The following is a 12969-nucleotide window of genomic DNA, read 5'->3' as shown; positions in this document are numbered from 1 at the left end:
AAAGGAAGGTGGGCCAGCAGATTAGGGGTCCTGCTAATCGGACCGGCCCAGGCGGCCTACCGGGCCCTGACACGGGCGGAGGCCGGGGATTATGATCGCATGAAAGCCGAGATTCTCCAACGCCTAGAGATCACACCAGAAAAGCACAGGCAGGCCTTCAGGGGAGCCAAAGCCAAGACGCAGAAGACCCCTAAGGCGCTGTGGCATGACCTGAGGGATGAATTGACGAAGTGGCTGAGGCCCAATACCGCCATGAAGGAGGAAATATGCGACCAGATCCTACTTGAACAATTCCTGGCCGATTTGGAGGACGACACCCAACAATGGGTAAGGTGCCACGGCCCCACCTCCTCCCTTCAGGCACTTCAATGGGCGGAGCAGTATACAGCGGCACGGGCCGGGCGTCACCCCTCCCGAGGAAAATCCCGGGTGGAAAGTTCCCCCCGTAAAAGCAAGGGGGGCAAGGGAGAGAAGAATTACGAAGGCAAACCCATTAGTTGCTTCCGGTGTGGAGGCAGAGGGCATCTGGCTAGGGCCTGCCCGACTGAGGTCGAATATCCCCTTGTTAAGGGGGCCCCATACCTCAAAGGGGCCAACAAGGAAAAGGAGGTTCCTCGAGAGGAGCCGATGGAGTGCGGAGTGGCAGGCCGAGAGGAGATTCCACCCCAACCGTTGCCCCGGGTTAAAGCCTGGGTGGGGCAACGGTCCCTTGAAGCTGTAATTGATACGGGGTGTGCGCAGACTTTGGTTCGGCCCTCTCTGATTGAGTGGCGGTGAGCACCCCGGTGTAAAGGGATCTACCTGGTCTGCCTCCACAATCAGCGGACGTACTTTGAGCGGCGGCTCCTGGAGGTTCGCCTTCAGGGTGTCTCGCGGCGGCTACCAGTGGGCCTAAGCGAGGATATTTTACACCCCCTGATTGTGGGACGAGACTGGCCTGAGATATATGAAGTCCTGGACACCCTCCGACCACGGAAGGAGTTAACAGCAGGCTTGGCGGGGGCAGAGGCCGAGCAACCCTGGCCGGACGAGCTGAGGGATTTGGCCAACAGTTACCAATTCCGGGAGGCCCAAGAGGAAGATGATGAGCTACGACCTTTCCGTGAGGAAGCCCTCCAAACACTCCAACAACCGGTAAGCCCCTCCGCGGGTCTCGGGCGTGGGCCCCGGGTGGAATTGAGGCGGGGCCTGCTGTACCGTGTCAAGCCCGAACCCCGAACGGGGGCAGAGACAGAACAGCTTTTGATCCCCAGCCGGTATCGGGTACCTCTCCTACAGTTAGCCCATGGGAATCCGATGGGGGGGCACTTGGGGAAAGGGAAGACGGAAGCACGCCTGACATGGTGGTGTTTCTGGCCGCATTTGTACGACGACGTGGAAAGATACTGTAAGGGGTGCCGGGCTTGCCAACTAGTGAGTGCCCATAAGCCTTCCCGGGCTCCTCTGCAAGTGATGCCAATCATCCAGGAGCCATTTGCTAGGGTGGCTTTAGACGTGGTAGGCCCTCTACCATGTAGCACTGCCAGACACCGGTTCCTATTGGTGTTCATCGACTATGCTACCCGCTTTCCGGAAGCTATTCCCTTACGGGCAGTGACGGGTGCTAAGGTAGCCGAAGAACTCATGAAGTGGGTATCCTGCTTCGGGATACCAAAGGAGATTGACGGATCAAGGCACCAACTTCATGTCAGCAGTGATGGCCGCCCTGTGCCGGGTGTTACACGTCGCTCACCTACGGACAACGATCTACACCCCCCAGACGAACGGACGCGTAGAACATTTCAACGCGACGTTGAACGGTATGCTCCGGCAGTGCGCCCAGGAAGACCCGGCTAAATGGAATCTCCTGGTGCCCCCGTTGCTGTTCGCAGTGCGGGATGCTCCGCAAGCCTCCACGGGTTATTCCCCGTTTAGGCTGGTCTTCGGACATCAGCCGCGGAGTCTATTAGACATTGTCAGAGAAAGCTGGGAGAACAGTGCGCGGGGAAGCCGACAGGTCGACGGATACGCACAAGAGTTCCAGGATCGCCTCCACAAGGCCCAGCGGGCGGCGCAAGACAATCTCGCTCAGGCTCAAGCGCAGCAAAAGCACCGATACAATCAAGGGGCCCAAGAAAGGGAGCTACAGCCCGGCCAAAAGGTGCTGGTTATGCTGCCCAACCATCCCAGTAAATTTGAGGCCAGATGGCAAGGGCCAGCCCAAGTCATCCGGCGAACCGGCCCAGTGACCTACGAGGTTCAGAGAAAAGGCCGGCAGAGGTCATCCCAGATTCTCCATATTAATTTATTAAAGGAATGGCAGGAACCCCAAGGGCTCCTGTTGGAGCTAGATCGGGAACTTAGAGACGACCAAGATTCCAACCCCGAAGGGGGATCTCAACCCCGGACTGAGAGGCACCCCGAGGGTGGAACACCTCTATCTCTGCACCAGCAGAAGGAGCTACAGCGGCTCATGACAGAATTCCAGGACGTGTTCACGGAGACTCCGGGGAAGGCCCATGGGGTAGAACATGCCATCCGGACGCCACGGGGGCAGTTGGCTAGAGAGAAGTGGCTGCGGATCCCCTTCTTTAAGCGCCAATCCATCAAGAACAAAATTGACAACATGCTGGCCCAAGGCATCATCACTCCGTCACGCAGCCCATGGCGGAGCCCGCTGGTAGCCGTAGATAAGCCAGACGGCAGCCTGAGGCTCTGCGTTGACTTCAGAAAACTGAACGCTATCACTCAATTCGACGCTTTTCCCATGCCACAGGTAAACGAACTTGTGGAACGTATAGGCCAAGCCAATTTCATTTCCACCTTGGATCTAGCCAAAGGCTACTGGCAGATTCCCTTACGAAAAGAAGACCAGCCCAAGACAGCCTTTGGAACCCCGTGGGGCCTATACGAGTTTAAGCGAATGCCCTTCGGGCTGAATGGAGCGGCAGCCACCTTCCAAAGGCTCATCGATTGGCTCCTGGCACCCCACCAAGCGTACGCCGTGGCGTACATAGATGACATCATCATTTACACCAAAACGTGGGACCAGCATCTTCAGGCCCTGAGGAAGGTATTGCAGGAATTACGAGCAAAGGGCCTTACGGTCAACCCGAGGAAATGTGCACTAGGTAAAGCCGAAACAAAATACCTGGGTTTCCTAGTGGGCCGAGGGCAGGTAAGGCCCCTAAAGGATAAAGTAGCGACACTACGGGACTATGAAGCTCCTGTGACTAAAAAACAAATGCGAGCCTTCCTGGGGCTGGCCAGCTATTACCGGCGGTTTATACCTCGGTTTGCTGAGCTGGCCAACCCCTTAGTCGACACTACTAAGGGCCGAGAACCCCCCCGGGTCCACTGGACTCCTGAAAGGCATCGGGCGTTTGAAGAACTAAGGCGAGCCCTGTGTCAGGGGGTAGTGTTACACACCCCAGACTTTACTATCCCCTTTATTTTACAGACTGATGCTTTGGCATACGCCTTGGGAGCCGTCCTCTCCCAAGAGGTGGAGGGAGAGGAGTGTCCCGTGGCATTCGCGAGCCGTAGACTCAACATACATGAAGAGAGGTATTCCACAATAGAGAGGGAGTGCCTCGCGATAAGGTGGGGGATAGAATACTTCAGGTATTATTTATTGGGCAGGAAATTCCGGCTCATAACTGATCACGCCCCGCTGCGATGGCTGAACTCTGCCAGGACGGAGAATGCCAGAATAATGCGGTGGGCACTAGCCCTACAGCCATATCGGTTTGAAATAGGTTACAAACCTGGGCGGAGCAACACGGTAGCCGATTTTTTGTCTAGGTTCGGGGGGGGGGAAGGACGTCCGGGGCCCTCAGAACCGCCCCCTTCAAGAGGGCAACAACCTGTAGAGGCTGAGCAGGTAGCAGTGAATAGGACGCCTAGCGGCATCTGCAAGGGTGGGGTATGTGAGGGGGCCAGGACCCCAGGGGACCTGGCCCGAGCGAGAAAGCCCGGGGTTCCGTCCAGCTTCCGGGATTTGACCCGGAAGTCTGGCCGGGGCTTTGAAGTTTGCCAGAACGTAAACCGGGCCGGTGTGGGACCGGCCCGGGCAGATAAAAGGAGCACCCCTACCCTGGTTAGGGAAGGATGGAGGCTCCGGCAGAAGGCAGCCCTGGGACGAGCAGAGCCGGGCGCGACGCGAGGAACGCCAGCGGCAGCGGAACCAGCAGCGGCCGAGCCGGAAGCAGCAAAGCCGGGAGCGGCGCAAGGGACGCCGGCGGCAGAAGCGCCGGCGGCGACGGTACTGGTAACCGCGGCATCGGGATCGAGGCAACGGACGCCGGCTGCAGCCAAGCCGGGAGGCGCAGAGATGGTAAGCGCCGAACCGGGAGCAGCAGGGCCGGCGATAGCGGGGCAGACAACGACGGAGCCGGGAGCCACGCGGTGGACGCCGGCTGCAGCGGAGTTGACCGCAGCGGAGCCAGGAGCCGCGGGGCCACCTGAGGAGACGCAGGTATCGAAGGGATCGGAGGCGGTCCCGCCGGGAGAACCCGGGAAGGGAGCCTCAACCGGAGGGGACTTTCTCCGACGACTGGTGGCCAGCTGGCCACGACAGAAGGCCCGCGGGCAGGGAGGCGGACTCTGTAGCCCCCCCCGGGTCTAGAAACACAGGCCTTTGAGGGCAGGACAGATCCTGACCGGAGGGCCACTAGTATCAGTGACAGCAGGTGCTGGGCGGACGCCGGGGAGGGTCCGGCAGCAGGCGGGTGTCCCGCCAGACTTGTTCATTTACAAGGGAGCCCCAACGGGGTCCCGTAAACCAGAGGCTCGGGCGAGGGTGTAGGGGAGCGAGGAACCCTCAGGACCCCCGGACTTTGGAGTCTGGGTACCCTTTTCGTTTGGACCATCAGCGCCCCCATTTGGGTGAACCCCTTGATCCATCAAGACGTGGCAGGCGAGATTAACGGTGGCACAAGCGGTCCGGCGCGTACCCCCTCCTCTCCAGGGGCCATTCGGGGATTTGGGGTGACTCACAACCGGGTGACCTACCCCAACCTCCCACAATACAGCATGTGCTTCAGCCTGGCCCCGTAACAGTAGTGCTGGCTTCATGCCACTACTAGGGGGCTGGGTTGGAGCCATGCTCCATGCTCCAGGTTGCAGCACAGATGAAGCCTACCACCACAAAGCAAAGGTTGGGGGGTGGAGAGTTAGGCAGAGGGGGGAGAGACAATGGGGATGGGTGGGGGGAGTTGGGAGGAAGAGGAGGCAAGGACCTGAGGCTGCATGGTGGCAGAGGTAGCCTGGAGGGGAGTGGGGGCAAGGAAACGGGGCTTAGGGCAGCCTGATGCTGTGGGGAGGCAGGTACTAATAGCAGGGGGACAAATTTAAAAATGATCCTTCAAGAATTAGGTTGCATACATGTAAAATTATAATAAATTAATAATTTTTCCATGTATAGAATCTAACTACTGGGGGAGAGCATCTTAAATTTATCAAGGGTGATCACCAATATCTGGGGGAATGTTTGTTCACCAGAGCGCCCCAAGTGCTGACGAGCTCGAACAGTTATAAACTACTGCAAGACCATTTCAGGTTGGACATAAGGAAGAATTTCTTTCCTGTCCAAGCCCCCAAGGTCTGGAACAGCCTGCCATCAGGGGTAGTTCATGCACCTACACTGAACACCTTCAAAAGGAAATTGGATGCTTATCTTGCTGGGATCCTATGACCCCAGCTGACTTCCTGCCCCTCATGCAGAGGGCTGGACTCAATGATCTTCTGAGGTCCTTTCCAGCCCTAATGTCTATGAAATCTGTGAAATCTATGAAATTCAGGATTATCTTGTATTCAGGTAGATATGGCAACTTTATTGCTGATATCAAGGTTAGAAGGGCTGCAGGGACTTATAGGACAGGATTAGGACTTAAAATTATTTTGACAATTTTAGAGAAATCGTCTGAAATAAAAAAGGGAGATGTTAAAAAAAAAAACAAACAAATCCAGCTTGAACATTTAGGTACGAAGAAGTAGCCACCCAAATATGAAATGGGAAATGGTTGCTTTAACAGAAAATCTATAGAGCAGGGAATCATGGGTTAGAGCAGATAAACTAAATATGAGCCAATTATGTCATAAAGCTTTGAAGAAATAATCCAACATCACCCTGGGATGAACAAAAATATCATGTATAAACAGAGATGATCTGAGCAGGGTGCAGGGCCCAGGGCAAATCAGCCTGTGCAGGGCCCTGCCCCAAGATGTAAGGAAGCCAGCAGCAGGTTCAGCGGCTGGAGGTGGGGTGCTGAGCAGCTGGGCATAAAGCTGGTGGCAGTGCACAGTTGCCACAGCCTCTCTGCCTGGCTCTATGGAGCCCCCCATATCACGGAGCCCCCCATATCACGGAGCCCCCCATATCGTGTGGCCTGGGGCGGTCACCCTGATTTGCTCACCCCTAGGGATGGCATTGTGTATAAAACCTATACAAGTTTTTTACTCAGCACTAGTAAGTACTCAGTACTGCATCCAGTTTTGGACACTTCACATGAAAAAGAGGTATGGATAGAATGGGAATAGACCAGAGTAAACAACAAAAATGAACAGAAGTCTAGAGACTATGACCTAAGGAGGAAAGATGGAAAGCACTGAGTTTCTTTAGTGTAAAGAAAAGACTGAAGAGAGAGATGATAGCAGTTTTCAAATATATAAACAGTTACTGGAAAGAGGAAGGTAAGAATTTGTTTTCTCATATCCACCGAGGATAGAAAAAGGAGTGTTGGGGTTTAATTGTATCAAAGATTTATGTTAGACATTAGGAAAAGCCTCCTTACCCTAAAGGTTAGTTAACACTAGAATATGTTGATGAAGAATAGGTTGTGAAATCTTTATTACTGAAAGTTCAAGAGCAGGGCTGACAAATATCTGTCTGCAAACATTATGGCATAGGTGACTGTGCCTTGTGAGCAGGGAACAAGATGACTTCAAATGCCCCATTTTCTCTGATTCTACATAAAAGCTAGTAATTATTATTATACTTCAAAAACAAGAAGTGGTTTCAATGAGTATATGCAGGGCTGTTTAAGTGATCTTCCAAAGAAAGTTACAAAATCTCTGCATGCTATGTATCTGACCCTTATCAGAATGAAGATGCATAAAACTCTCTAAAGAGAAATATCTTTATCTCCAATCTGTTGCCCTCAAAGTATTTTGCTTTTGCCTATGACTGTGATGATACATTTTTCATCTATCAAAAAGCTTCCAAAAGAAAAATGCCAAAGAGAAGTTCAATATTTTTGAGTCTACCATTTACATGAGTGTTTTACCATAGTTTCTCTAATCAAAGTCTGATAGACTGAAAAACCATTGCTTTTCCTTTCCCTTATTAATACTTATTGGCAGCTGCTGCATCCCAGATTGCATTACATTTCTCATTATTTCAAGGTTGTTGTCTAACTGGCAGGCACCTGTAGCATATTACATGCAGGTGAATAATAGCACTGTCACATAAAATAGTTGGTTTCTGCATGAGTAAATTGTGTCAAACTGCTTGAATTATCCAGTTGTTGTATCTGTAGCTCATCTTACATAACCTGAATTAGACTTGCAAGTTCGGAAAGTCATATTGGCAGATTGCCATACCATCATTAATATTTTAAGAGTTCTAATGATCTTAGCCAAACTCTCTCTCTCTCTCTCTCTCGATATATATATGTAGTTAGTGTTCTAATGAAAAGATAAACAGGATTGCAAGGTGGTATTTATCAAACTGTACACTGAAACTAGTCCTGAAAATATTTGAATCCTGTACCAGCAAATTCACTGAAATTGTGGAAATTTTGATTATTTTAATCACTGTGTGTTTTTTACATCAATTCAGAAATCAGTGGTTTCTGGACATGTGGACTCTAGATACAAACGTAGAGTTATGTGGGTGTTAATCCATTGCAGATAGTACTAGGAATAGAATTTCCTGATTTTAGACTCAGCATTACTAGAAATGGGGTAAAATTGTCACAGTTTTGAGGGCAAGTGAAATGCATATAGAATTATTGCTGGTTAAGGTTTAGGCTCTACAAAGTTTACATTTTTAAAAATTATGAAGAATATCCAGTTAATCAAACAAAGCTTAAGATTGCCGGTACCAAAAGGAACTCTCCAATAATAAATATGTCAAAGCATTTGACATTTGCATGGAAATAGCTAGAACAATGTAACTACAATCCTTGTTTGGAAAATCTGAGTTCTCAAACTTTATAGCTTATTTCATTTCAAGGAAAAGAAGTGAAAATACTTTATCAGTGAAAATAAGTAGTTGCAGGATCTTCCAAAGATTTTTTTAATGTGTCCTCCCACACCTCTAATAGAATATACTCGACAGACTTTAATGATCATTTTCTAATACTTCCATACCTCTTCAATTCCAATTACAACTGCTGCTTTTGAACTGACAGATAAACCCAGTACCATACCTTACTCACTTGCGTAATCATTACCCCCTGAGTATTCCACTTATAAAAACTGCTTAAATGATTAAGGGTAGCAGCATGAGCTATTAAAGATGTAGCATGAGAGGAGATGACAAGGACAGAGTGGATTTTATTTATCCTGTACTTTTGTATTACTCTCTTTTGTACTCACAGTAAACGAAAAGTTTCGTAGCTTGGCAGGCCAGCACTGTTGTAAAGTATAGTTATCACCAAATATGATCTTACAAATAATAACCTTATGGTTTTGTCTTAGCCTGTATTACAATGGCTATCATTGACTGTTCCTGTGCCCATCAAAGTCAAGCTATGATTTCCAGGGTGTGAAGTGTATTGATTATTCGTATCCTTTAATTGCATGGTTTCTTTTAGCTTTATGTTCCATAAGTAACTGTGAAAAACATCATTCTTTTCAGATGGCAACACTGCCATTTAAATGTTAAAATTTTCCAGTTCTTTGTATTTCCAATTCTCCTTTTGAAAGTTTCTATATCAGTACTTTAACATTTTTGTAGAAGAACTGAATGACTTCTGGTTTACCAGTTAAGGGAGATTCCAGAATTATTCTTCTATTTTGTATGGTCATTTCCTCGTTGCAAAAATGTTCTTTTTATTTTCCTCTTTTTTGAAACAGTAGTTTGACTAAGAAACTCTTCATTTACTTATTCATATATTCAACTGTTATGAATGCATTGTTTGTTATCCTGCATATTTTCAAGATTTTAATTAATTTTAATTTCCTAGTTCTACATGACTAGAATTAGATAAATGTATTTAAATATTCTACATGTTTTTCTATGGATATTTCAAGTAATTTATCTTTGGATTTCAAGATGGTGGCAAATTATATTGAAATATTGCAAAAGGCTTATAGCTGGGAACAAAACTAGCACTGCAAAGAAGGATTTCTTTCAAAACTCAATTAGTTTTTAATTTATAGTTTTAAATACAGTGGGGTTCATATTTCATTATAACCAGTCTTAGACTGTAAATCATGCAAGAGCTGTTTTCATAATAAAGCAAACTAAAACAAAATGTAGTACAAAATGTTTCAGTGTGACAAAGACACACTAAGTGCTATTATCAATTTAATAAACTTTAATAACAATTGCAAATAGGTCATATTGTTTAGAGAGAAAAAGGGTGGTTAGAATTTCTATTTACATATGAGGACACTTTAAAGATTACTTGTAAATTGTGTTACTCATTCACACAAGTGTAAAGAAATTTAATTCATGATAACATAACAGAAAAAGATCTCTAAAACTAGAGAATATGAAGGGGGGAAAAGAGATTATTCTTAGCTGGAGCCTTATACTTATGTGTTATGACTTAAATGTAGCCTTTTGCACTATTTCAATATAATTTGCCACCATCTTGAAATCCAAAGATAAATGTAGCAAATCCTTACCACCTGACCTGGAACAGGAACTGATTTATTTCCTCAGGAAAGAAAGCAATGAGAGAACAATAGGTCTCAATTTCCCAGAGTCTGTAATTCACATACATAACATGGGACACGTCTATATGTGCATTAATCTGCCATAGTTATAGCTCATTGGACTTTTTTACACATGTAAGCACTGCAGCGCCGGGCACTTTGAAAAGTTCCCAGTGCTGTGATGCATGCAGTTGTATAAGCAGTGAAGTGTACATCAGCACGAAAAAAATGGTGACTGCACGCTTTTGAACTGAAACACCTTGGAGGTGCTTTAGTTCAAAAGCGCACCACTTCCATTTTCTGTGTGCTGACACACATTTCACCACTTATACAACTGCATGCAGTGCAGTGCAGTGCAGTGCAGGTCAGCTTGTGTGCAGAACAGGCTTGATTAATTGGGTCTGCTCCAAAGTGGCGGATCTCCAGCGCATTGCGGGCCAAAAAGGTATGTGTATAAATGTCCATTAAGTTTAGTACCTATAAAAACAGGCACTAATTAAATGCACAGTAACTGACAATACTTTGCACTAGTGCTGGTGCATTCCTTTTAAGTGATGCTAATGCACAGTAATCTAATTTTACTGTACATTAGTGCAATAGAACAGCTTTTGCTATGATAATCTAATGTGCGGTAGAATTAGTCTACTGCACATTTGGCGTCTTGTGTAGATGCATCCATGCAGGTGCAAAGTTGGTATTAAATACCACCACATAAGAAGAAATGGCCTTTAATAGACTCTTTAAACATGAGTTAAATAGCTTGACTAGGTTCACTGAAGTGGAGAAGCATGGAAGTGGAGGAGCAAGTAAAATCAGTCACATGTTGTAAAGAAGAAACAAGATGTATAAAAGACAATAGGAGGTTCTTGCAACAAAAATGCCCATGTGCTATCTCTGCAATGCTGCAGAGGCCTAAAATGGTACATGCTAAGTTCTAAATTTTACAACACAGGTATCAAATGTTAATTCCTTAAATCTTTGTTTACCAATATGGCATTGTCTTCTGAGAAGCTAAGCATCCACAGTCAGATCTGACCTTTACACTCCAGCTTGGCTGGGGTGGGGAGAGTTGGGGTAGACAAACTACAAATGTAGAGGAGAATCTCAGTCTTCCTACTGAATTCTTCCTTTCCCTTGCAGGATATTTCAAATAACATAAACTGGCAGAAACCAAAGTTAACAATGTACCACAAATATAGAGAAGCTTGCAATAACCCCCTGCTCTGGGTGCAACATCTACTGTACTCCATGCACTGCCATAGCCTTCCTCTCTTCACAAATGCAGCCACTTAACTTACCTGTCATGTCTTGTTGCTCCCAGTGGGTGGGGCCCTGAAGAGACAGAGTCCAGCCAACCTGTTTGTGGCACCACAAACTGCACATGACAAATGTGGAACTGTATACCTTACTACAAATTTGCAGCGTGGGGCCAAATGTTGATACCAGATGTCCTGGATCTGTGGCTCAAGGTTTGGACTCTTAAAGCACCTCAAGACCCACCAGTGAGTCAGGGTAGAGATTACCCTCTAATTTATGGATCACTGCTGCCAACAATTTTATTTATTTATTTATATTTTAACACTATAAAAGCCTAAATCTGTCCGTCTGTCTGCCCATAACACTTTATTCACACTTTGATTGGCTGACAAACAGCCAATCAGAGCACCAAGAAGCATCCTGACATAAGGCAGCCCACTGCCATTATGGTGGGGACACAGAGGATGGAGCGGGGGGTGGGGGGTGGCAGTCAGAGCCAGAAATACAGTTGCCACCTGCCCCCCAGTGCTTCTGCATGCACCACCACTCCTTCCCCACAGCTCCCAGTCTCCTCTCCCTCCGTGCCACTTCTCCCCCCTTACTACTTCTCCTTACATTTGCTCTGTGATGGCAGGCTCCATCCTCCTTGCAGCCTGGAGCATTCATCATGCACTCCAGCCTGGCCCTGTAACAGTAGTGCTGGCTGTGTGCCATTGCTATGGGTTGGGGTGGAGCCATAGCCATGCTCCAAGTTGCAGCAGAAATGAAGCCTGCCACCACAGAGCAAAGGTGGAGGGATGGAAGGTTAGGTGGGGGGGACATTGGGAATGGGTGGAAGGAGCTAGGAGGAAGAGGAGACAAGGACCTAAGGCTGCATGGTGGCAGAAGCAGCATGGAGGGGAGAAGGAGGAGGGCAAGGAAAGGGGGATTGCAGAATCCTGATGTTGTGGGGAGGCAGGTAATAGTAGAGGGACAAATATAAAAATGATCCTTTAGGAATTCAGTTCCATACATATAAAATTATAATAAATTGATAATTTTTCCATGTATAGAATCTAATTACTGGGGGGAGAGCACCTTAAAGTCAGGATTATCTTGTATTCAGGTAGATATGGCAACTTCATTGCTGATGTCAAGGTTGGAAGGGCTGCAGGTACTTAAAGGGAAGGGTTAGGACTCAACATTATTTTGACTATTTTAGAGAAATAAAATTTTCTGGGAGTGGCAGCAATAGAGCAGATGGAAGGTAGGTTATGTGGAGCTGGGGGACCAGGCTCAATGCAGGGGGGAAGGGAGCAGTCCAGGGCCCAACGCAGGGGAAAGGGGAGTGTGCCTAGGCCCAATGCAGGGTGGGGAGTGGAGCAGGCCCAAGCAGGGGAAAAGCTGGCCTGCCACAGCAGGGGGGAGAAAGCAGGCATGGCCCTATGTGGCTGCAGCAGCAGCTGGGGGAGGGAAAGGGCAGGCCTCCTTCCCCCCTCAGGCCTGGGCCCACTCCTCCTGCACCCTTCTCCCCCATATCAGCCCTGAACCCGTTCCTCCTGTCCCTGAGCAGACCCAACACAGGGGGGAGGAGTGGGCACGCCACGGTGTGGTGTGATGGTGGGGCCAAGGGAGGACTGGGCCCAGGGCTGACATGGGGTGGGGAGCAAACCAGCTGGGGGGAAAAGCTGGCCCACTGCGGTAGTGGGGGAAGGGACAGTTGGTCTAGCCCAGCCCAACCCAAGATGACAGCTGTGGGAGGAGGGGGGAAGTAAGTCTCCTCTCCCCATTAGGCCTGGGCCCTCTCCTCCCCCACCCCCACTCACCTTCATCAGCCCCAAGCCTGCTCCTCCCATCCCTCCACTG

This window comes from Crocodylus porosus, unplaced genomic scaffold (assembly GCF_001723895.1).
Source record: "Crocodylus porosus isolate Cpor-Errol unplaced genomic scaffold, CroPor_comp1, whole genome shotgun sequence".
NCBI classification, from domain to species: domain Eukaryota; kingdom Metazoa; phylum Chordata; order Crocodylia; family Crocodylidae; genus Crocodylus; species Crocodylus porosus.
This window is presented reverse-complemented; position numbering follows the sequence as displayed.